Below are 22,554 nucleotides of genomic sequence, written 5' to 3'. Positions count from 1 at the left end.
AAAAATAAAGTTTGATCATTTCAAATCCATGGATAATGAGAAGCTGAACTTCCCGTGACCTAGCCATAAAGTGCCCGGCCAGCCATCAGGACTGTCCCAAGGGGCACTGTTGAGTTGCAAAGACAGATTTCATCACTAGCTTCAAATGAGAGGAAAAGATTCGCCCCCAGCCTCCGCTCCTTCATTTTTCTTTGCCACCACAGGGCAAGAGGCCGTAATGCAGGAAAGGAATATGCTCCCTCTTTTATGTCTAATTCATCCAAACAGGCCCACAAGAAACCACTCCTCCTCAAGCCCCATGGCCCTGAGCAATGACCACCTGCACACAGTGGAGCAGAGCACCCTGAACAAAATATGGCCAAAGAAAGCTGTCCTGCACAGAAGAATCCCAATTCAACTATAAACTTCTCTATCCAACTGCAGGAAAAAAAATCACCTCAAGGTGACTCCATCTGTTCACTTGCTATAAAAGCAAGTGGGAAGCGCAGAGCCCTGGGAGACACTGACCATGGCTGGGAGGAGTGTTTGTGATTGCTGGTGGCTAAGTGAGGCAGCTTTGTCCTGGAGAACTTCTTAAAAACCTGAAGAAATAGTTAACAGTGAGCAGGTTGGTGGACTGTGGCTATGGGAGCAGGATTTCATCCCTCATGACCCCTCTTCTTACAGTGGGTCAAATGTCTTTCTTCCCAGTTAGACTGTAAGCTTCTAGAGAAGTGTGACTTTAAGTATTCACCAAATATCTTTTGTGCACCTACTGCACACCAGGCACTGTGTTTACCACGCTTTTGTCAAAGTATAAATCATCCTAATCCACTGGAAATTTTATAGCAAAAATTGTCAATTAAAAAAATGGAAAATTCATTTAAACAAGATTAAAAACATACATCCCAAATATAATTTGAGGTAATCTCTTCACTTTAACAAGCCTCTCGGTGCATTTTACAATAGTACATGTCATTTGTAAATCATTTGTTTTCCTCCCCATAAAAAAATAGCTAGGACCAGAGTCTACAGATAGGAAGAGTGATAATGCTAGACCATAAAGAGGAATTAAAAAAAAAAAACTGTGCTATAATATTTAGTTACACAAAACAGTACCTCTTCAAAAACTACCTTGCTATAAAAAATATAAATATATATAATAAAAGGAATATTTTTATTATTGATTTAGTAAGATCTTGCAATGCTTCTTCAACTGTTATTTGGGTTGAGAGACTCAATACAAAAGTAGAGATTCCTAAAATCACTACAAATTAGTGCAGTGACTGAACATGCCATTAAAAGTTTCTAAATTAGTCCACTAGAATGTAAACGCCATGAGGACAGGGAATTTTTTTTTCTTTTTTTTTTTTTTTACTATTTTGATCACTGATGAATCTCCATTGTCTAGAACAGCACTTTTTCCAGAGGAGGTGCTTAATAATCTTTTGTTGCATTAATAAATGTTTTGTTTAAAAGTCAGCAGTCCCATGAACACTTCAGTTGGTCTCCTAAGAAAGCCCAGGGCCTCAGGAGTAAACACTGGTTCTCTGGCTCTTGCAATCTACATAGAAGTTCAAGTTGGGTAATTCAGGCCCTAAAGGCTATTTTTAGACCAAAAACTCCAGAAGGATGATCCACAGAGAACTAGAGAATTCAGCTCACTTCACTAGTGTAGCACTGAGCTGAGCTAAAGGAGAAATACCCCAAACTTGAACTGCTATTTCCATTTGGTAACCGCTGAAAAATAAGTGCATTCTGACATCATTTCTTACACCATTTCAATCAAGAGTTCAAGTAACATTTTACTGTCATTTCTTTTGATCTAACCCCTTCTTAATAATAACCATAGCTATCAGGTATTAAATGTTTACTTTGTGCTCATTGAGATCAGTGCACACATTCTCATAAAAATTTCACAATGACCCTTAAACAGATTATTATCATCCTCATTTTGTGACCTTAGGGAGGTTACCTGACTTTCCTAAACTCGCCCAGCTGGTCGTGGAGCTGGAATTCACCCAATTCTGTCTGACTCCAAACCAGGTTCTTAACCCCTAGGCTACCTGTGAATCCCACTGGTGGATGGGCACACACTGTTAGGGAAAACATTGTGCTAAGGGGTTAAAAGGGTTGCAGTTTATTTTTTAATTTTTGAAACAATTTTGATGTGTAAACAATTGCTTATGCTGTATGGAATGCTGAAAAGACTAAACGTTTTTAGAGCCCAATGGCCCAGAGTTCAAATCCTGCTTCGCCACTGACTGGCAGGGTGTCCTTGCAAAAACCACTTAACCTTCCTGAGTCTTGGTTTCCTTAAGTTTAAACATGCAGATAATGACACTGAATCTTCTCAGGGTTGTTACTGGACAGGTCCTGCTATGAAGCCTGGCACAGAGTAAGTGTTCTTCAAGCCTAAATTCCCTCCCTTCTAACGGATTTGCTAAATTGGCACTGTGCTGATTTTTTTAAGTGTTTAGTTCATCCCTGTAATACCATAATTACAGAATATAATGACACTGCATTCTCTATAACTATGAAGTCGAATTTATAACTGATAAAATAGGAGTTGGAAGAGGCTTTAGAGGCCATCTGTTCCAATCCCTTCCATTTCCAAATAAAGTCCAGAGAGTTTAAAACGACCCGTTTCCAAGTTTTTACAAAAAGTTAATTGCAAATACACAAGTAGACCTTACATCCATCTGCCCCCCACGCCCATCACACCCCCAGTTTTTGCCTCCCATTACACAGGCATGGCAACGCATGTAATTTTCAGACAATTAAGCAGTATAAAATAACCTCAGTTTAATTGCATCCAATTAACAAGCCAAATTAGTGTTTCATATGTACACTATTAAACTAGTTGTCTGGCTTCCAAAAGAAATAAGACACTGTTTCAAATGAATCTGGCATTTTAGTGAACAAAGCTACTTACAATTTAAATTACCTTTCCTATAATCTTCTTTATAGGGAATTAGATCTAATCTCCATTTTAAAGGAATACTTCCTGCAACTACCAGGATGAGAATCCACGCTGTATTTTAAGTATCAAAATTTCCTTTCTCACTGAACACACATGATTTTCTAAGATTAGTATACATGCGCGCCCATACACAAATGCATGCCTACAGATCCCCAAGCAAATACAAATCAGGGTGTGTCCACATTTACCTACTGCCTAGTTTCCAAAGGCCCACCTTTTTGGTGAGCTTCTGAAATTAAGTGACTCTGCCACGATGCAAATAATAAGAGCTTTGGTGACCTCCTGCTTTCTTTTTCAGAGAAAATGAAACCACCAAATAAATCTTTGTCAAAAAAGCCACTGTCTTTCAAATACATTGCACTACATTATTTGCCCAGGATTGTCATCAGTTAGTTACAATTGGGTATCAATTAAAAAGCAGAATTCTAATGAACCGTGAAATGAATCACCTGTTCATTCCTTAAATATTTATACCTAAAAACATATAAAAATGGTTATACTTAGAATTACCAGGTTTTTAAGTTGGTCAACTTTCACTACTACTATTTATATTTTCCAGAGCAAAAAGCTTCAGAGTAGGTTAAAATAATAATGCAGTACTGTACTTAAAATGTAGTTCAAACTGACAATCTGCCATACCTATTTGACCATGTTTATCAAAATATTTTAATCAGTCTTGTTATTTTTGAAGGTGCTTTTAAGATGTCCACTAACAGGATGAAAAAATTCATATTGTTAGGCAGCAGTGTCAATCTTCATTACTTCTCTTTTGGGTGTTACAGCAATTTTACTGCTCATTGCCACCAAGCTATCCATCCCACATACCCTTATAATCTTTCTAAAACATACACATTATAGCGTCACTCCTCTGCTCAAAAACCTTAAGTGAAGTCCAGCTTTCTCAGGAAGGCTGCACAGTGCCACAGGATCTGGAACCAGTGTACCTTTCCAGGCTCACCTTTTTCTTTGCCTCCCGTTGTTTTAACTACACCCCAGGACCCCAGATCAAATTATGCTGAGCCCTTTCCCTTCCCTTTTTGCTGACTGAAATTCTACTCAATCTTCAAAGGCCCCCAATCAAAAATCACATCTTCCCAAAAAAGACTTTTTAATCATTCCTGTTGGAGGAAAAAAAAAAAGCCTCCACTTATCCAATGCTTTCACTTGTAATTTTTAACAACGTTTACTTAAAAGCCGTATGTCTTCTCTAGACTGTAAAATTCTTGAAGGCAGGGATCTTTGTCCTTTTATCTTTCAGTTACTCATTCTGACCCCTAGACTGACTCCATAACCCAGGCCTGGGATTACTACATATACTGACCCTTTCTGCCACCTAAATAGCATTTCCTCCATTATGTAAATTTTAAGACAAGGAGCAAATTCATTAAATGATACAGTTGACAAAATGGAATATGAGTCCAAGATTACCTAAAGGAATGTTGTATTTTGAGAACCTCTTTTTCTACTCTTTTCTTTCATACTCTTCTGTAAGTATTACACTGACGTCCTCATCATATGGAAAGTAAAAAAACCAGATCCGAATTTCCCCAAAGTCCCTGATATTTGCAAACATGTAGACAAATTATCTGGGGAATTGAACGTTTTAGTAGCTGCTTGGAAACATATAGATCCAGCTCATGCAGGGCTCTAAAGATTAATCGGTTACTTCACACAGTGACCTTGTAAAGACTTTTGAATTTGCAGTTATTCATTAACTGAATCAATGATGCTGGCCAATTTAGTTAACTGAAGCCCCAAATAAGTATTTTTTAAAGCAAATTATTTATTCCTAAAAAAAGTTTACTTGCGAATAATCATACAACTAAACCCCTCAAACTGAAGTCAACACATAAAATCATAACAGATTTCCAGGAGGTCAGAGACCACTGATGTGGAAGCACTGTGAAAAGACACAGGTTATACATGAGCCTCCTCCAGCTTCGAGGCCCTGCCCCCAAATTCCCTCTCCAATGATCAGTCTCCAACGTGGCCAATAGTAGGGCCATCAGGTGCCCTGATTTGCCAAGGACAGTCTCCATTTATGCCAAGTTAAATAATGATTCGTGTGGTCAGCCTGCCCACATGGTCTGGCCTCACCTTGCACTAACTCTTATATTATCTACCTTCCAGCCCACCGGCTTGCTTTCAACCCCTCCAAACATTGTACATCCCCCAACTCAGCGCATCTGCATTATTCCCTCCTTGTACAATACTCTCCCTCTCCCCACCTCCTTTTTTCTACTTGATTCATGTTTATCCTGCAGTCTTAGGTCAAACATCACCTCCTGAGAGAGACCTCTTCTTCACCCCCAGAGAGCAGTGATGGACCCCTTGTTATTTACTCCTTTAGGTTTCTTCCACAGCACTTATAACAAACCTCATGACTAGTGTCTGACAGCCCCACTGGTTTAGAAGCTCCTTTTCTGGTCTGGATCATCATTATACCTTTGGCATCCAGCACAAGGTCTGACCCATAGTAAATACTTGTTGAATGAATGGATGAGTAAGTTGCATTGATGAAGAAAACCGGGGCATTTGTCATAGTACTCTGAAGAAAGGGCTAAGATTATATATGAGTGACAGGTCAAAAATGCTGGCTGACCCCTGAGTATTTCCTGACCTTACATCCAACCATCCTGTGATGAAGCGGTAGGTCAAACCCCACCTGCTTTCTGCCCAGAATATCCTCAGGCACACAACCATCATTTTTATCACCTCTCTCCAACGCACTGTCAAATGGTTAGACTCAAAATTTTAAGCTGTTAAAAAAAATCTAAAGTTGTGGACACTTGTAGATCAGACCACATGTCATAGTTTATACCGTAAATGATGGGTAATGGGAGTATATGTTAAGACTGGCAGCACATTATCTGGTCTGGAACAAAAGTGATACAAATTATCAAGCAGTTCTGATTCTATTCTAAATGCAGTCTTGAAGACAGTATAGTCCTACCTCTATCTTAATGCTAGTATCCATGAGCCACCTCAGGGACTAAAGATCACACAGATCCAGTAAGCTGTGTCATCCCCATAAAGACCTAGGTGTTCTTTCATAATAATAGACAAAACGCTGAAATGTTTTCCCAAATGACTTAGAGCCATCTCATGGCTACAAATACTGATTTATAACCTTCTTTTTCTTAGCGTTGCCATAAATAGCATATAGAAAGCAATGCTGTTGATTGTGATCAAATATCAGGAACAAATAGAAAATCAGGTCCCTTACAATTTCCTCCAAATAAGCACAGTCTTATTTTCATAATGTTTTCCCACTTTCCCTCAATCCTCTGTGTTCATCCACAACTTCAAACCTTGAGAAGACTCACTGGAACATTCACTCAAGTTTTACTCAAGATTAAGGAAGGCTCTGCCTATGTGGCTACAGCAAAGCCACACACATGGTCTGAAGTTCCTTATGAGATCTGAAATCCATAGAGCTGAGTTAGCAAACTGCCTCTGCTCCTTTTTATAATATCACTTAAAAAGGTGCAATATCTACATACCAAGTTTTAGCCATAACATGGATTCACAATGAATTCATATATAAATGCATTAACCAGAAGCATGTCACTGGAATTGCCAAGGTGGTGATTTAAATTGTGAACCACTTCTCCACCTACAGGACTACTGCATAGACTTACAGAGTTCTGCTAATGTTGACCATGCACCAAACTGAAAACAGCGTTTATTTTTAACAGACGTAGGTGAATAGGTTGCTTCGTAACCATCCATCCAGTTGATCTTAGCCACTTTTCCCTTATTATAATATTTACCACATCAGGTGTTACATTATTCCACATCCTAGTGGATTACGCTAAGCTAAATCACATTTTCTATAGTTATTTAAAACTACTTTTCCTATATTGAAGCTTTCATATTAACTTGAGTTGATCACTGACAACTCAAAACTCTAAAAACTAACAAATAGAATACTTGTTTGTCGTTGCTACTATTGAAATGAGTCCTGCTTTAAAACAAAATGGGCAAATTCCTAAAGATTTTTCATTTTAGATTGAATCAGCATAAAAGTCAACCTAATTCTCTGAATGGTGACAAAGCACCAAATGCTCAAGCAGACACATGTACCATTATTCTACAAGGAACACCTGCATACATGTTGTCTCTGTTTTGATTTCATAGTAACAAGAACATTTGTAAACACACCTCCTGTGAAAGGAGCCTGATCAATCAAAAGATTCTGCTGGCTAATCTTTCAATGTAGTCAAGTAGCATGATTTCATTATGTAGTAATATATACACAGTAAATTCGCCTTTACATTCTATGTTTAATAGAAATACAGAAATGTTTTATCTGATGGCATTTTTCCAAAGACTTCCACAAGGATCTAACCAGCTAAAAATCAGTTAGAGCTTAAATTTGTACTATCAGTAATATATTACTATTCCCCAAATTGTCCCCAAATCAATTTCACATCAATGTAATCATAAATACCCTTACTTAAATAAAAGCTGTCTCTAACAAAACCAACCACATAAAATACAATCACCATCACTGAAGTATAGATGCCAACAAGCAAATTTTGTTTTATACCTGACTTACGTTCAAAGCAAGAAACTCAGACAATTTTCAAAAGATTCACCATTGTAATATAACATTTTTCTGTATGTAAGAAATATACTGCAAATTTCAAACCTAGTGGTCAAAAGGGATTATGACACTTGAAGCACACTATCTTTAAGGAGATATTGGTCAATTCCTTTCACCTCAAAATAAAAATGCAGTTCTCATCTGGTACCATAACCTCTTAATGTTCCACAGGAATTTTATCTTAATAATTAAAATGATATCCATTTACTCATGTGGAGGGCATTTCTGTCCTGATAAACTATTTGGCCTATATCCTAAAAATCAAAACCAATCTACTCATTACACAATCTACCTGGTTAAAATTTTGCTTTGGCACTTTTAAAAAGTGAAAAAGCACAAGACACTTGTAAATTCTAATATATATATGTGATATAAATATAATATATACTTCTGTACATATATGCAAGTATTTTAAATAACTTGATTTGCTCAAGGACAAACATCACAAAAAATTACTGTATACTAGAGGAAATGTTTCTAATAAAGTTAAACGGCCTTTCTCTAGGAGGACAAATCATTGCCGATTTAATTAAAATGGATCTTATTAATATTTCAAGTAATTTCTGGGCTTGATTATGCACTACAAAAGAAACAACTGTACTGAAGAGAAAAATCAATAGCCCTTGACTAGGGCTCTGAGGAAGCCAGAAAAACACAGTTCTCTTGTGACTTACCCAGGTCCAGCCTTTGGGGATGGGGGAGAGTATCAACATTAATTTGTAAGTAAACTGAATTATTTTTAAAACGGCAAAAAAGGAAGGAGGAAAATCAGTTCAAATTTTCCATTATAATGAAAGTACCGGAAACAAGCCTTTTTATGTTCATTTTAGGCCTAAGTAAGGCTTTTGCGATGTCAGTTGCACACACTGCTTCCTGTGCGAATTCTATGCCATTACAGGTGTCCTAAGGCCTCCAGTGAAACCCATCTATTATCAGGGGATTCCTCCGGTCCCCTCAAAGCCATCCCCACCGCCCCCTACCCGGCACGTATATTGTCCATCTCGGAGTGTCTTTAGTAAGGACCCTCTCTCTTCTTTGCACTCCCGAGGTTCAAGTACCCACTTTCTCTCGGCGTAGCGTGTAAAAGCTTTCCCATTAGAGAGGGCTAGTTCCTGCAGTCCTTTTTAGTTAGATGCTTTAAAGTCAGAGAGGAAAGGAGCCACTTGAAGAAAACCCTTCTTCTCCTCACTGAAGCCACGTCCCTGAAGGACAACACCAAGGGACACTTCCTGACCTTCTATCCCCTCACCCAATTTGGGCTTGGAGGGTTGGGGTCTCATTTTCTCGTGTCCTCTGCTGCACTGGATGTGTTATGTAAGAGGGACAGAACGCGGGAGGCACATGCGTATAAAGCGCACCGATCTGTGATAACAGCTGGGGTGGCAGAGCTGATCTGGAGTCTCCCCCACCAAATACGACAGACACACACACACACACACACACACACACACACACACACACACACACACACCATCCCCGCCCCCACACACACACACACCAGTGTTTTCCTGTCTCACCCCTACCAGTACCAGACGCACAGAATGGAAACGCGGGGGGAGGGGTGAAGGGAGGTGAGAGAGGAGGAGGAGCAGCGGCAGCACATCTGCTTTGATAGCAGCCGGCAGAGCCGCCGCGGCAGAGAGCCCCTCGTTAACCCCCTTCCTGTGGCTGCACCACGTCATGGAACATTCCCGGAACGGGCCAACGTTCCACCCACTTCAGGGAACAGACATAAAGGCGCAGACCCAGCTCCCCACAGTGCACAGCCCAAACACACATGTCCCTTCCCGGTCCCCAGGCAGACGCACAGACGAACACGCATGCAAACCGCCCCCACCCGTCTCCGCGCGCCCCCGGGCCAGACCGCCGCGCCGGGAGCCGCTCTGCGGCCAGTGCACCCGCAAGGCGAGGGCGCCTCCGCCTGAACCTTCCATCGAGACTGTCCCCTCCTTCCTCGCTTCCTTCCTTCTCTCCTTCCTTCCTTCCTTCCTCGCTCGGGAGGAGAAAGGAATCGCCGAAATGCCCACAGCCGGCGCCTTCGCTGCGCTCGCTCGGCCGCAGGCCGGCGGCCCGGCCCCCGCGCCGCCCGCCGGCCGCCCGCCCCTGGCCAGCGCCGCGCGGCCCCCTCCCCCGCTACCTGACGACGGGCGGCCAGCGGCCGCGGCAGCCGCAGAGGTGGCCCGGCGGTGCGCGCCGGTGCACGTCCCTCATTAGTAACCAGGCACATTCCTGCCTCCAGCGCTCCCGCGCCGCCCCCTCCCCCCAGGACATTACGCAAAGCAGCCTCCCCTCATCTGCATAGCTCCTCGGCCGGGGTATTCCCCGCATTTCCCAACGTGCCGGACCCCCCTCCCGAGGTCTCCCCCATCCCCGCTCCCTCCGACCCTCACCCTCGGGACTCCCGCCTGGGGCCGGGGGCGCGCGCCGGGAGGGGCGACGGGGGTCCGGCGGAGGCGATTTCGGTGTAAAGTGAAACAGGCTCCTAATGCTAAAGGAGGCAGGAAAAACACCGAGCCAAGGCCACTTACCGAGCTGAGGAACCTAGATTCCCGCCGCTCTGCTCGCCCAAATAGTCGGTCCGCCCTCCACGCACCCCTAAGGCTGTACCCAGCACCCCAAAGTCGAGACGTGTAGGAATATGGTTAACGAGCCGGGAGACCCTCCAAGTTGCTCCGGGCTCCCGGGAGCTTCAACGTCCAAGACACAACTTGGCCAAGACTTGTGCCACAGTCACCGAAGATGTTTCTGCGGAGACCCTCCTCCAGCGGGGAGAGACAGCGCTCGGTGGCGCCCCGCTTGTCTCCTCTCCACCCCCTCACCTCCAGCCCGCCTCCCGCCGGCCGCCCGCCTCCGGGCCGCGAGCCCCTCGGGCGGCTGTCAGCTCCCGGCCGCCGCCGGGTGACAGGGGCGGGAGGAGGGTGCGACGCGGCGGCCCGAGCCAGAGCGGGCGAGGGGTATCCTCGCAGCAGCAGCGGCGGCCGCTCACCTGGAAAGTCACCGCTGAGGAGGAGGAGGAGGAGGACGGAGAGAAGGAGGAGGAAGAGGAGGGAGAGGAGGAGGGGGAGGAAACCCCCCTGGTGCCCTTGTTCTCGCTGCCGCGGCGGCCGCTCCTCGCCAAGGCTGAGCGTGTCTGGTGGGGGGTGTCTGGTAGCATTTCCTTAAGGACAGAGGGAGGGCGGGCGCTGAGGGAGGGGAGCGATCCCGACCGCCTGCCCAGGCTCCTCTTTCCTTTATTTATTTTTCTGACACTGTACGGAGATGGGCCTGGGGCAGGGGCCGCCGGGCTCGGGAGGGAGCCGCGAGGCCCGGGCCGCAGGAGTCTGCGTGCGGGAGCCGCAGCGGCCGCCTCCCCTCCCGGTCTGTGGACGCACCGGGTTATTCCTGGCAGCGCCTCCCCGAACAGAAGTTACTAGGAGGAGTGCGCGGCGAGGGCGGGAGGGGGGAGAGGCGGAGGGAGGGAGGAAGAGGGAGAGACTCAGCCAGCGACGTCATCGGATCCCCCAGCGCGTCCCAGGGAGGGAGGCTGAACCAGAAAAACCAGTCTGGAGCCGGCGAGCGGAGAGGGTTGTGCGGCGCGCGGGGCGACGGGGGAGGGAGGCGACCGGGAGGGCAGGGCCCGGCCCCGCCGCGGCCGCTCCGGGCGGGAAGATCGTGGCCGAGCTCCCCGCTCGCTCGGATCGGGGAACTCCCCGGAGAGCTGGTCTCTACTTGTCAGGCAAAAAAACTTGGGCGTCTCTAGGGGCCTGAGAATTTCCTTTAGGGATGTAGAAACCTCTTTCCCCACCCCCCAATCCCCATTTCCCAGATGACCGTTCCCTTCTTGAAGACAAACGGAATTACAGAATAATCAGCATTGATGATTTTGTCCGGGTACCTCTTATCCCTCTCCTGTCCCTCGCCCCCACCTCCACTCACATTTATGTTACCGGTCAAGAAAAACAAAATCAGACTAGCTCCTGGCTGCGTTTCTGGAGCTCTGCAAAGTGTTTTTACTAGCACTTTCCGTGCCCCCGCGGAAGCACGAACTTTTTACGCGCTCGAAATGCCCCAATTGCCTTCCCTGGGGTCACTCACCAGGGCGCCCTGGGCGCACTCAGCTAGGGGATCGCGGCCTGCCCTCGCTGGGGTATTCAAATCGGTGTGGGCAGTGGTGCGGGGAATATTTGCGGGTTTTCTTGTGGGTTGTGCTGGGACCTGGGGCGAGCAGACGCCTCCTGCCTGCGCGCTTCCCTTCCTCCGAAGGGACGCGAGCGACAGCACACCCAGCGCGGGGAGAGCAGGTCCGGAGGGCGGGGGAATCCCAGGCGAGTGGGGGCCGGGGCGCTGGGCTTCCTCCCCGACCCGGCGACACCTGGGGGACACCGGGGCTCCCTCGAGCCGCTACCCTGCCGGTGTGGACTCGTGTGCACCCTCGGGGGAGGTCCCAGGAGGCCGTGGCGGCCCAAGCCGACGCCCGGAGCGCCTCCTCCAGGTGGTCTCCCGGCCGGGCCGGGACCGCGCGCCGCCCCTCCCGGGCGCCCGAGCGGCCGAGCCGAGCGGAGCCGAGTGCCCCGGCGCCGCGGGCCCGAGCGGCCCTCCCTACCCCCGCCCCGGCTGCGCCGCCGCCCTGCCCCGGGCGGAGTAAACAAGAGACGCGCAAGATTTGACCTGGCGCGACCCGGATTTCTGGCCGGGGTTCCCCATGAGCAGGTGACTCCGTGGGAGGGGTGGAAATTAGTCTCTGGAATTCCGGGCCAAAGACATTAACTGTGGTTCTGCTTTTAAGGCAGGTATTTTACCGACAACTGCGGAATGTTTTGCGTCTCAAGTTTCAGATTTCGCGGAAAGGGACCAAATGTCAAGACATATCAAGTACTCCCTTCCCTTTTCATTAAAAACGAGCACACTGAAAAGGAGGACAGACCCTTTAATGACTGTGAGAATAGCACTGCCGGTTTCGTTTTTGTTTTGTTTTGTTTTTCATTTCGACCTATAATCAGTGGATTTCTGAGATCCCCGTGTAAGGGCAACATTGCCGTGAAGGACGACTCTGCGAAATAAAGTGGTGATACCGTTTTTTTTTTTTAATCGATATTTTTTTCAAAGGAGAAAAATCTGAACAATTTGGAATGTTTCACTGTGTCCTTTGAGATTCATCTCATTTAAATTCAGGGCCTACTTCCACTTAGGCGGCTTCTCCTTTCATTGTATAAATTCTTTAATATTCAGCCTTTCTTGACTTAACTTGAAGCACTAAATGAAAACTCTCCCAATCACCACTTTCTCTTCAATGTATGCCATTGCATTTTTATACATCCATTTAAAACTCAAAATGTGATTTTCGAATTTTTTTTTCACTTCCAAACCCACCTACTACATACTCCCAGAGCCCATTTTATTTAATTGCTTGATAAAGAAGATTAAGCACTTTCTTTAAGAATCCAATTTCCCTTCAGCACACACAACAGCAGCTGCCCAAGCTCCCAGAAACTGAGCAAGAAAAGTAGCAGGCAGCATTTTGCTTCACGAGAATGAATGTTAGTTGAAACCTTAAATACCTGTTTAAAGGACTAGACTAAGTAGTATAATGTGAATATTAGAATACTGAGGTAATTGGACAGTTACAATATTTTTTTAAAAAGCGAATAGACATCAGTTTTGATGACCTGATCCCACCACCAAAGAGGACCCTCCAAGACAGTTTTTAATCAAACTTTCTTAGCACCTTGTTCCCAAATCATCAAGCACTAAAGAAGGTAGCCTGAATTGAGCTGAAGCACAAGTAAAACTATTTATGAATATGTGTAAACTAGGTGACATCCCCTCTGATGGGAAGAATCACTGTCTTTAAATAAAGGCGTCTCTGTCTCCAGCCTCTCATGCTGCAACCTAACTGTCCAGGGGGTTATATTTCAGGCCATACGGTAACAGAAAAACTCCGCTGCCCAGAAAACCTCTGAAGACAAAACTGAAACTGGCATTGGTAAAGTGTGCACCTAGCCCTAAGAAGCTCTATGGAAAATGAGGCTGGCTGGGGCATAGCTGACCCTGCCTGGGCACCCATATGGAGCATCACAATGAGGCAGGCACTTTCTTTTCATCACCTGTCTTTCTTACTACTTCTCAGTTTCAAAGGACAGGCAAATCTGGTCATCTGGATTATGAGATATTAAGAAAGTCAAATAATGAATGTCCGTCTGGCAGTGTGGCATCTTTTCAGAGTCAAAAATCACTTTGAACCCAAAGCACTTTCAGTAAAAAAAAAAAAAATACTTACTTAGTGCCTACTATGTGCTGGAGTTACTTAGGAGACATCAATGAACACATCAAAGATCCCTGCTTTCCTGGAGCTTGTATTCTAGTGGGGGGAAGGTAGATGAAACAGGAACAAGATATCAAATAGCCATAAGAAATCAACGGTAGAGAACTTTGGAAGGTAAAAAGAGTTACAAGGGGAAACATAGAAATAGAGTAAAGGATATGGGTGGGGTGGGAGGTGTCATGTTTCTGTATTAAGTAGGAAGGTCAGAATAGGACTCAGAGTGACGTGTCTGCTAAGGCTTAAAGGAAATGATTTAGCAGTGGACATATCTGGAGTTAAGACCTTTTCAGGTGGAGGGAACTGCTGAGATAAAGCTCTGGGACCAGAGAAGACCTGGCATGTTTGTACAGCTTACGGGAGCAGTGTGGCTGGAACAGAATGTGACAGCCAGTGAACATAACAGCCTCCCAGGCTACTGTAAGGACTTTTCTCACTCAGGAAAAAGCTTGAGGAAGGGTAGGTTTATGGCCATTGCCGCCCAGTCCCACTGAAGCTGAATCTTTGTGGGCCCAGGAATCTGCACGTTTAACACATAATGCAGTTGATACTTACGCATTCTAAAGCTCAAGACTTACTGCCACAGAGCACGGAGGCTGATACACCCAGGCGGGAGAACCAGGTACCCTGAGCCGTTGTACATAAAACTTCCAGAACCAGGCAAGACCATACTACTAGCCAGGACACTTTCAGTTGGCCAGTTTAAATCCTTGACTCAAACTAGCCTAATAAAAAGGATTTATTGACTCCCACACCCAGAAGTGAAGTTCTAAATTCCAACGCAGCAGCATCCTGAGGCTCAAATGATGTTACCCTGGTTCAGGCTGTCTCCCTCTCTCAGCTCTTCACATTTCTCTGCTTCATTTTGCTCTTCAGACAAAAATCCTGCAGGTTGGTGGCAGCAGTCCCAGATTATTGTTTTCCTGGCTTAATAACCCCAATTGGAAAAGACCTTCTTCCTGATAGGTCTAGCTCAGGCAGCCTTAGGAGTCAAGTCTTTGCACCTGAACCAATCACGGGGCTCCGGTGATGGGATAATCTGACTGGTCACACCCTGACCTGCAGTGGGGACATGGTCCTCATGGGAATAAGCAGTTCCCAAAAGAAAGAAGAAGAGTTACGAACTGGGTGTTGGGGTATCCACTATTTTCCTTAAGATTTTGGCCTTGGTTTCTCTATATTTTTAAGTACTAGAGTTGATCAAGATGATGTGGCTGATTCCTTATGACTAAATTCTATATAAATCTCTGTAATAAAGTCCTCCGCCAAACTGTGCATAGTGAATTAACTGGTATGGGATTCCCTCAGATAAATTTGGAGTACTATAAATACAACACCAAGAGGGTACCTGCTGTGGGGTTCTGATGAATAAATGGAGCATAGCCTTGGGTCTTAGTAAAGAGGAATGATTTAGAACTGCCTTTCTGATGGATCTCCCACTTCCAACTCATCTGCTTTAATTGGTATGTGGGGAAGTATTGAGTAGTGTCATGACCTGTGTAATGCAAAGGATACTTAGGTCTCCAAAAATAAGATGAAGAAAAGACTTTTGAGAGAGAATCTGCCTGTCTGTTGAGTTGTTACTAGGCTACCAGCCACTCTAATGCAGATCCCTCTCTTGATCCCACTATGACCTCCTTTGTTTGAGGAGGGGAAGGAGGGGGTGGTAACTAAGGACCAATGAGTCGGAGCCAGACTTACTAAGACTCAAGGTGACATCTGTCAGGACTGAAGGATAAAGTGGTGTCCTCCCGGCTCTCACAGGGCGGGTGGACCCCACAGACATCCAGCCAACTGCATGTCACCCCACACTCCAGAGTTTCTCCAGATATATTCCACCACCTGTAGCAACATTTCCTGAAATGTTTATTTAAAAGTCTGAGCTGTCCTCTAAACTTATAAATTGGAATCCTCAGGATTAGGGGCTGGGAAACTCCACGGTGAAAAAGATTCTCCTGTGACTGCTATTCTCATTTTCGTTTGAGAACCACTGCTTTACCCGCTACCCCTAAGATTGAGCTGGGGCTGGCTGACTACCTGAGAAACCCCTTCTCCCCTCTTTATCATATTCCTCAGGTTTCACATGATCCCTTGTGACAAGTTGGCCCTTCTTATTCTTCAAAGACATTCTTGTGTCTTTCATGACCAGATTTCATCTTTGGAAAAATATGTTAGGAAAGAAAAGGCCCCAGTGACTAAAGCAGCCCTGGGAATGGGCAGGATACAGAGGGGACAGAGGCATGCTGGGGCACAGAACTAGGAGTGCACAGGGAACAGAACAGGGAGGAGGAGGTAAGTTGATGGGGCAAACAGAATGCAAATTAACTTTCATGATTTTCTGGTTTAGCTGAGGACTGGCCACAGCCATGGTTTATGGAAGAGTACTGCCCCTTTCAGCAGGCCAAGCTGCTGGTGAAACTAGCTTCTTCATTCTTGAGAGCACGCAAGGGATGCCTACATCAGGTCTTGAGCCAAAGGAAGATGAGTTCAATAGTCTCTCATGGAAAACCTTGAGGAGTGAAGAACAAAAATCAGATTAGGGAACAGTAGCAAGAGTAAGACCCTATCCAGGATTCCTGAAGCCTAAATGCCTCCTTAGATATAGGAAAATGTAGGCTTATATTATGTCATTAATAATGAAGAACATCACATTAGTCCTTCCCCATTTTACTATCTTCCACCACCTCTTGCCACTCCAAAATAAGTTATAGCTGAAATCCCTCTACTAAACAGTCACTGCTTGGGGTTAAGGTTTTGCGTCTATAGACATCTTCCATTACAAGCCAAACACAAGTAGAAAACTCTTAATATCCTAAGCTCTTAATAAGTCATTAACTTCTTATAAGAGATTAATTTATTAAATTCTCTTTCCAGAGTGACAGCTAGCTTAGGGCTCAAACCTTGGGAGGGAGACTCGCCTTCCCTCTCTAGGTCTAGGATTCAGACCCTCGGCTAGAAATTTTATGTAAAATAAGGTAGCATGTGAAGAGAATTAAGTCAAATTGGTGCTAGGAAAGGGTATTATCTGAGACCCAGAGAACACTCTCAGCAAAAAAAGGAGCTACCAAAATTACATAGATGTGCAGCAGGGAGGGTTCACTGAGCTGTTACTGCACTAACAACAGTACAGGATGTAACTACTGAGATGGTCCCATGCAACCTTCAGTGTTCATGATGAGCTCAGACCACAGAGAGAGGAGTGTGTCACAGCAGTACATTTTGTTTAAGAGAAGGAAAAAATCCATGATCTTTTAGAAAGATTTCCACAAGAGAAAATTAAAATCATTTTTTAAAATATTTTGTAGTAAAGAGGGTTAAGATTCATTTATCTGAAAAGTCCATTTATATAGATGAGACCATTCTCATTGATTTCATAGAGCATGGCAATATTAGAAAGTTGATTGTTTTATTTATGTCTTTTAAGAAAAGACTTCTAAAGAAACCGCTTATTCAGTATGCCATTTCCCATTGGCAATCTTGCCTACATAGATAAATATGTCAAAACACACTATCCCAGCAAACCAGCATACTTCGTGACCCCTAGTGTAGTCTAATTTTATCTATCATTGTTTTCTAGTCATTTCTTCTGGTCTAGACTGGGGAATCCTCAACTAGCAGAGATTATGCCAGTGATGTATTGGGGTGAACAAATACTCTGAATTTCAAAGTTAATATTTCACACCTGCCCTTCTTATCTTTTCCTGACCACTGTGCGCAAGCCATGGCATGGCCTTAGCTAAATAAAGTCTCATACAGTGACACAGATATGGTCATAGTTAAAATAGATCTACAGTAAAAGAACAATATGTGGCTTTGGGAAAACAACCTGTTCTGTTGTTGATCTTAGATCTGTCCTTTAAGGCAACAATTACTTTTCAACAGTAAAAGATTTGTGCTGGGCGTTAGGGATGCCTGACCAAGCACTGAGCTCACCGAATGCCATGGACATAGACCAGGCTTTGATGACTGATACAACAGTCAGTATTTTTTCTTTAACTTAGGCACACAAAATGAACAAATCGTAAGTGCACAACTAGATAACTTTTTTGCATATGTACATGTGTGTTTGTGTAACTGCTACAAGATGGAGAATATTTGAAATGCTCCAGAATGCCCCTTGTGACCCTTCCCAGTTAATATACCTTCAAGGTAATCAGCATTTTAACTTCTATCTGCACAGATTAGTTTTTGAGGGAAGACATCTATCATCTATCCATCTAGTTATTTGTTCCAAAAATTAATGTATCGAGTGCCCATGTGCAGGGCACTTTTTGGTAGCTGGAGATACAGGGAAAGACAGAGCTCATGAGGCCTCTGGGCCCTGTGGGCTCACATTCTGGTTGGGGAACTGGTAGTACATAAATTAACAAGACAGTTGGAAATCACAAAAAAATCATGACGAATAAAACAAGGTAGTTGTTAGACAGTAAATAGATAAGGTAAAGAAATATTGGATGGGGTGGGGAGTATCTGTAGAGTTGACATTTGGGCTGAGAACTGACTGATGAAGAGCAGGAAGAGACAGCCCCAGGAGGAGAGAACTGAAAGTGTAAAATCCCTGAGACGAAAAGAAGCTCGGTGCCAAGAGGAACCGAAAGGCCTAGCGTGTCTGGACATGAGAGGTGGGGACTCGGGGAGAAAGACGTGAGAGATGGTGTCAGAGAAGCAACCAGGAGCCAGGGGATAATTCCTTTATGGGGTAGGTGACTTGCAAAAAGGGGATGGACATTGGTGATTAAAAATGTGTATGTGTGTGTATATATATATATATATATCTGCTGTATTCTATTGATTAATTTTTAAAACTTTTCCCATAAAGAACCTATATTTAGTAAATAAGTAGTGGCTGCTGGATACGACTTGCAACTGGGTGGCAGGTCAGCAAGGATGAAATTCCAAAGCAGAGGGCTTTCTGAAAGCATAATTACACATATCGAACATAACAAAAGGAAAATAGTTTTTAGGGTAGCGAATCCTAAGAAAATCTGGATAATGTGGGTGCTATTCTTCACATTTTTCTATGACTAATTAGAGAGAACTAGGAAACATATAATGTGGCCCACAGCCCTGCCAGCCCATTACGGGCACTTCTGACTGCAGGTAAATGAAGCCCTTGGTTACCACCCCCAGCTTGTCTCAGAACATGCATTGTGCTATCAGAGTGGACAAGTAAAAACAATAGCATTCTGAATATCGGAACAGGGTACCTTTCTCTTATTAGCGGCTACTTAACAAGTTCAAATGACGTCTCCATGTGAATGAAGCAACTCCCGACTTACTTTGCTCTTGAAAATCTAATTTTTCAGTTTTTCTCCTTTACACAGAAATTGTGATATTTCGCTGGGCAGCTTAGAAAACCAACACTTTTATGTTCATGTAACTAGAAAAAACAAGTGATTATGTAAAGTCTCTTTAGTAAATTATGTGTATTTCTCATTTTAAAAAGCATTTCTAATAATATTCATTGATCCAAATGTATAGAAACTTAAATATATACTAAAAACAAATAGCCAGTTGTCACCTTTAAAACATCCTTTATTAAATAAAACCATGATGTTATTTTTTTAAAGACAATGAAATATACATGGTGGGAAATATTAAATGTCATGGTCTGGGTAAAATTTGAGGGAGGAAAAAAAATCAAGACAACTTGCACTGGAGTTTAAATTCTCAATGAGAGATTTCACCACTAGGTTCGTTGCATTTATATAACTACGATGGCAGTGTTTGCAAAATGCCCCCAAAAAACTTAAAGTAGAAATGAAGAAAATGTGCATGATTTTAAATATCAGGATGTCTGAAAGCATAAAGTTACATGGTAGAATTTTCCATTATCATGGAGATTTATTTTACGTAGAAAAATTTGAAAACTTCTTACAGTTTCTGGTGCTTCGCTTATTTCTTCAATCATTCCAGGATCCCACGAACTTCTTCCTCCCTCATGAGACCTAACATGGCAGTGATTAACATGCAGCTGCTTACGGTGTAAGAAGAAGGCCACCCGGTGCAGGGAAGACGCAGAGGAGAGGTGGTCCTACTAGAAAGGCAGTCGACTTGTATCGTTGAGTAGAGTGAGAGACCCAAGTCTAAATCCCCAAACCCTCATTTACCTGACGGTGATTTGCGCAAATACCTTAACATCTCTAGGAGCCTTTTTTCCTGCAAAATTGGGACAAAAGTATTTATTTCACAGTGTCATTGTAAGGGGTAAGGGGCTACAGTAAGCACTTAATACATACTGATCGCTTGTATAAATATTTGTGGTTTGGCCCCTAACTTTTTTTGTGACTTTGAGCGAGACATTAATCTCTCTGAGTCTACATATTCTCATTTACAAACAGACTTGAACGAGGCGAGCCCTCAGTTTCCTTTCAACTCCAGTAGTCTTACAATCTCTGCTATCTCAGTTTCCTCTTCTTCATAATGGACATACCTAAGAGCACCTACCTGGTAGAATTTTTGAGAGGATCAAATGAACTAAGACAGGTAGAGATTCTTAGAACATTGCCTGGCCTGGCACATACATAATGCTGTTGATAAAGAAGAAAGACAACACTGGCAAATAGTGTGGCAGCCGTAAAACCTTCAATATCAGATTGATTATATTAGCTCTTCTTTACAGAATCAGTGCCAGAGTTACCAAGATTTTCCTCCTTGACAGGTCTTCAAGACTGAACTCATTCACTTCTTGGTTAGAAATAGAGATTTCCCAGGGTAGATTCCCCAATCTGCTAACATCTTCATTTTTTCTTTTGGTATCAGTGTTTTAAGGAATTAATTTACCCACTTATTACCACCCTCTCTTTCTGTGAGCCTGATTATGAGCACTTTTTGTGAGCACTTTCGTTCTGAAATAGTGGAGCACTCAAATCCCATGCATACTGTCCAAGTTCACTAAATCTACTTGGAGAGAGTTTCCTGCTTCAAACTATTTGAAATGAAACATAATTTCATCAAGTAACTCAAGCATGCTAACGTTTAACTGGCACTTGAAGAAAAGTTTTGATTTATCCAGAACTATGATTTGCACAGGTCACTTCCCCACTCTCCCTAAGCTTTTTGTGAAAGGCTACGCACAATTAGATAAGCCAGTTAAGCCAAATGAACCGGTGAGTGTGTTATAAATAGCAACTAAAATTTATACTTCAGATGTTAACTGGTTTGTCCTGATTTAATAATGAATTACATCATTTGACAAATGAGATAAGACCTTCACCTTTAGCTTTCTGATCCAAACTTCTAATAGTTGAAATGTATTATTACCATCTGGTGTCTGGCCTCTGAAATGCTCTGGTGATGCCTGCCTCATTTCAAGTAGTCAGGGCTCGTCTGCCAAAAAAGCACTCTCCCAAGTACCTTGATTGGCAGGCCCCATGAGAAGGCTAAGAACCCAGTGAACCATGGAGACACAGCTCAGACTCTGTAGAAGTTTCCTCTAGTTCAAGGCAGACTCATTTTCTTAGTTTGCATTGCAAAGAAAGTGTCACTATCAAAGTTGTTTTTACTTTGGATCTCAGTCCTGGAGGACACAACTCCTACCCTCTCTAAGAATGCGTGGCTCTCTTATAAGCTGTTAGGCACCTTCTACAAGATGGCAGTCATTTTTGCACCTTTCATCCTCAGGTAAAACAATTGGAGAATGAAGCTGAGAGTGCTAAATAGCCTGGGGTTTTAACTCAGAGAAGCCACCCGAATCTGGCAATTCTTTATCATTCTTTACATTGTTCTAGGTTCCAGGGAAAGGCAAGATGAGTCTTACTGCTTTCAAGAAACTTACAATAAGGTAGGAAGGACAGAGTAAATACACACAGAACTGTGGACAATAAAAAGATGAAGGTGAAAGTAAGTGCTAAACAGAATGGTGCAGATTGTAAGGGTGATCAGTTTCTTGGTGTGTTTAAAGAATATTCAAAAGGGTAAAATTTAGGAAGACAATTAGAAATGAAATGCAAATAGCAAGATAGTGAATCCAGAGTAGAAAAGTGTCTGTCATGGTAGATCTGAGTAGTGTAGAAATGCCAAGCCTGAGCAAACAGGAGTCTCCAATAACAATGGCGGCAGCATTCATTACTAAATGTATCCAGAAGAGAGTTACTATAAGGGCCTTGTCGATCTATGGGGAGGCTGAGAGTGAGAGAAGTCAAAGAATCTCCCCAGAGGCACCCAGCCAGCAAGGAGAGCAGAGCTTTCAGTCCAGGGGTAAGGGCTCTAAAGTCCTCTCAGCTCCCCACAAATGCACTCAGTAACCACGTCCCCCTTTCGCTGACTCTACTGGGGTAATCATACATTTGAGACTGAAAGGAGAAGCTATGAGTAAAGAAGCCAGGGCAGTTGGCAAGAACCAAGACAGTCCAGAGCCAACTGGTCGCCCTCTGTCTTCATCTCTCCCCTCCCAGCCATTTACCAGATACCTAGTGCTTCTGGCCAGTTGCTGATTTCTTGGGCTAAATTGATTGAAGTCTTATAATTCTAGGAAGTGCTTCCATTTTCAAACAGCCCACAAAGAAACAGTTCCAATCAAATAAATCACCGCCAGTGGAATTTCAAGTCGTCAGGTACCCAATAATGAGAACTATTTCAAAACAACAGTATTTTCCAGGCATCTGTCAAATCACATTTCTCCTTTGAGACTTGGCCAGCTGGGTGTAGCATTATTGGTCAGCTACATAGATGTATTGATAGATT

At 43.7% G+C, this 22,554-nt stretch overlaps 1 protein-coding gene across 12 annotated transcripts in view; it reads right to left on the bottom strand.

The window, feature by feature from the left end:
• The window catches only part of HIVEP2 (HIVEP zinc finger 2), a 179,389-nt gene extending 168,418 nt beyond the window's left edge, over window positions 1-10,971 (bottom strand). For 5 of the 12 annotated variants that reach the window (XM_074368247.1, XM_074368252.1, XM_074368249.1 and 2 more), the window contains exon 1: window positions 10,558-10,971. The gene's annotated coding sequence lies outside the window, so the exon portion shown is untranslated. The other 7 variants (XM_045524609.2, XM_045524611.2, XM_010965655.3 and 4 more) reach the window with 3 other exon arrangements.
• Between the last annotated feature and the right edge of the window lie 11,583 nt (window positions 10,972-22,554).

Source organism: Camelus bactrianus, chromosome 8 (assembly GCF_048773025.1).
Source record: "Camelus bactrianus isolate YW-2024 breed Bactrian camel chromosome 8, ASM4877302v1, whole genome shotgun sequence".
In the NCBI taxonomy this organism is placed as follows: domain Eukaryota; kingdom Metazoa; phylum Chordata; class Mammalia; order Artiodactyla; family Camelidae; genus Camelus; species Camelus bactrianus.
The sequence above is the reverse complement of the archived record's forward strand: the minus strand, read 5'-3'. Positions and strand labels throughout refer to the sequence as shown.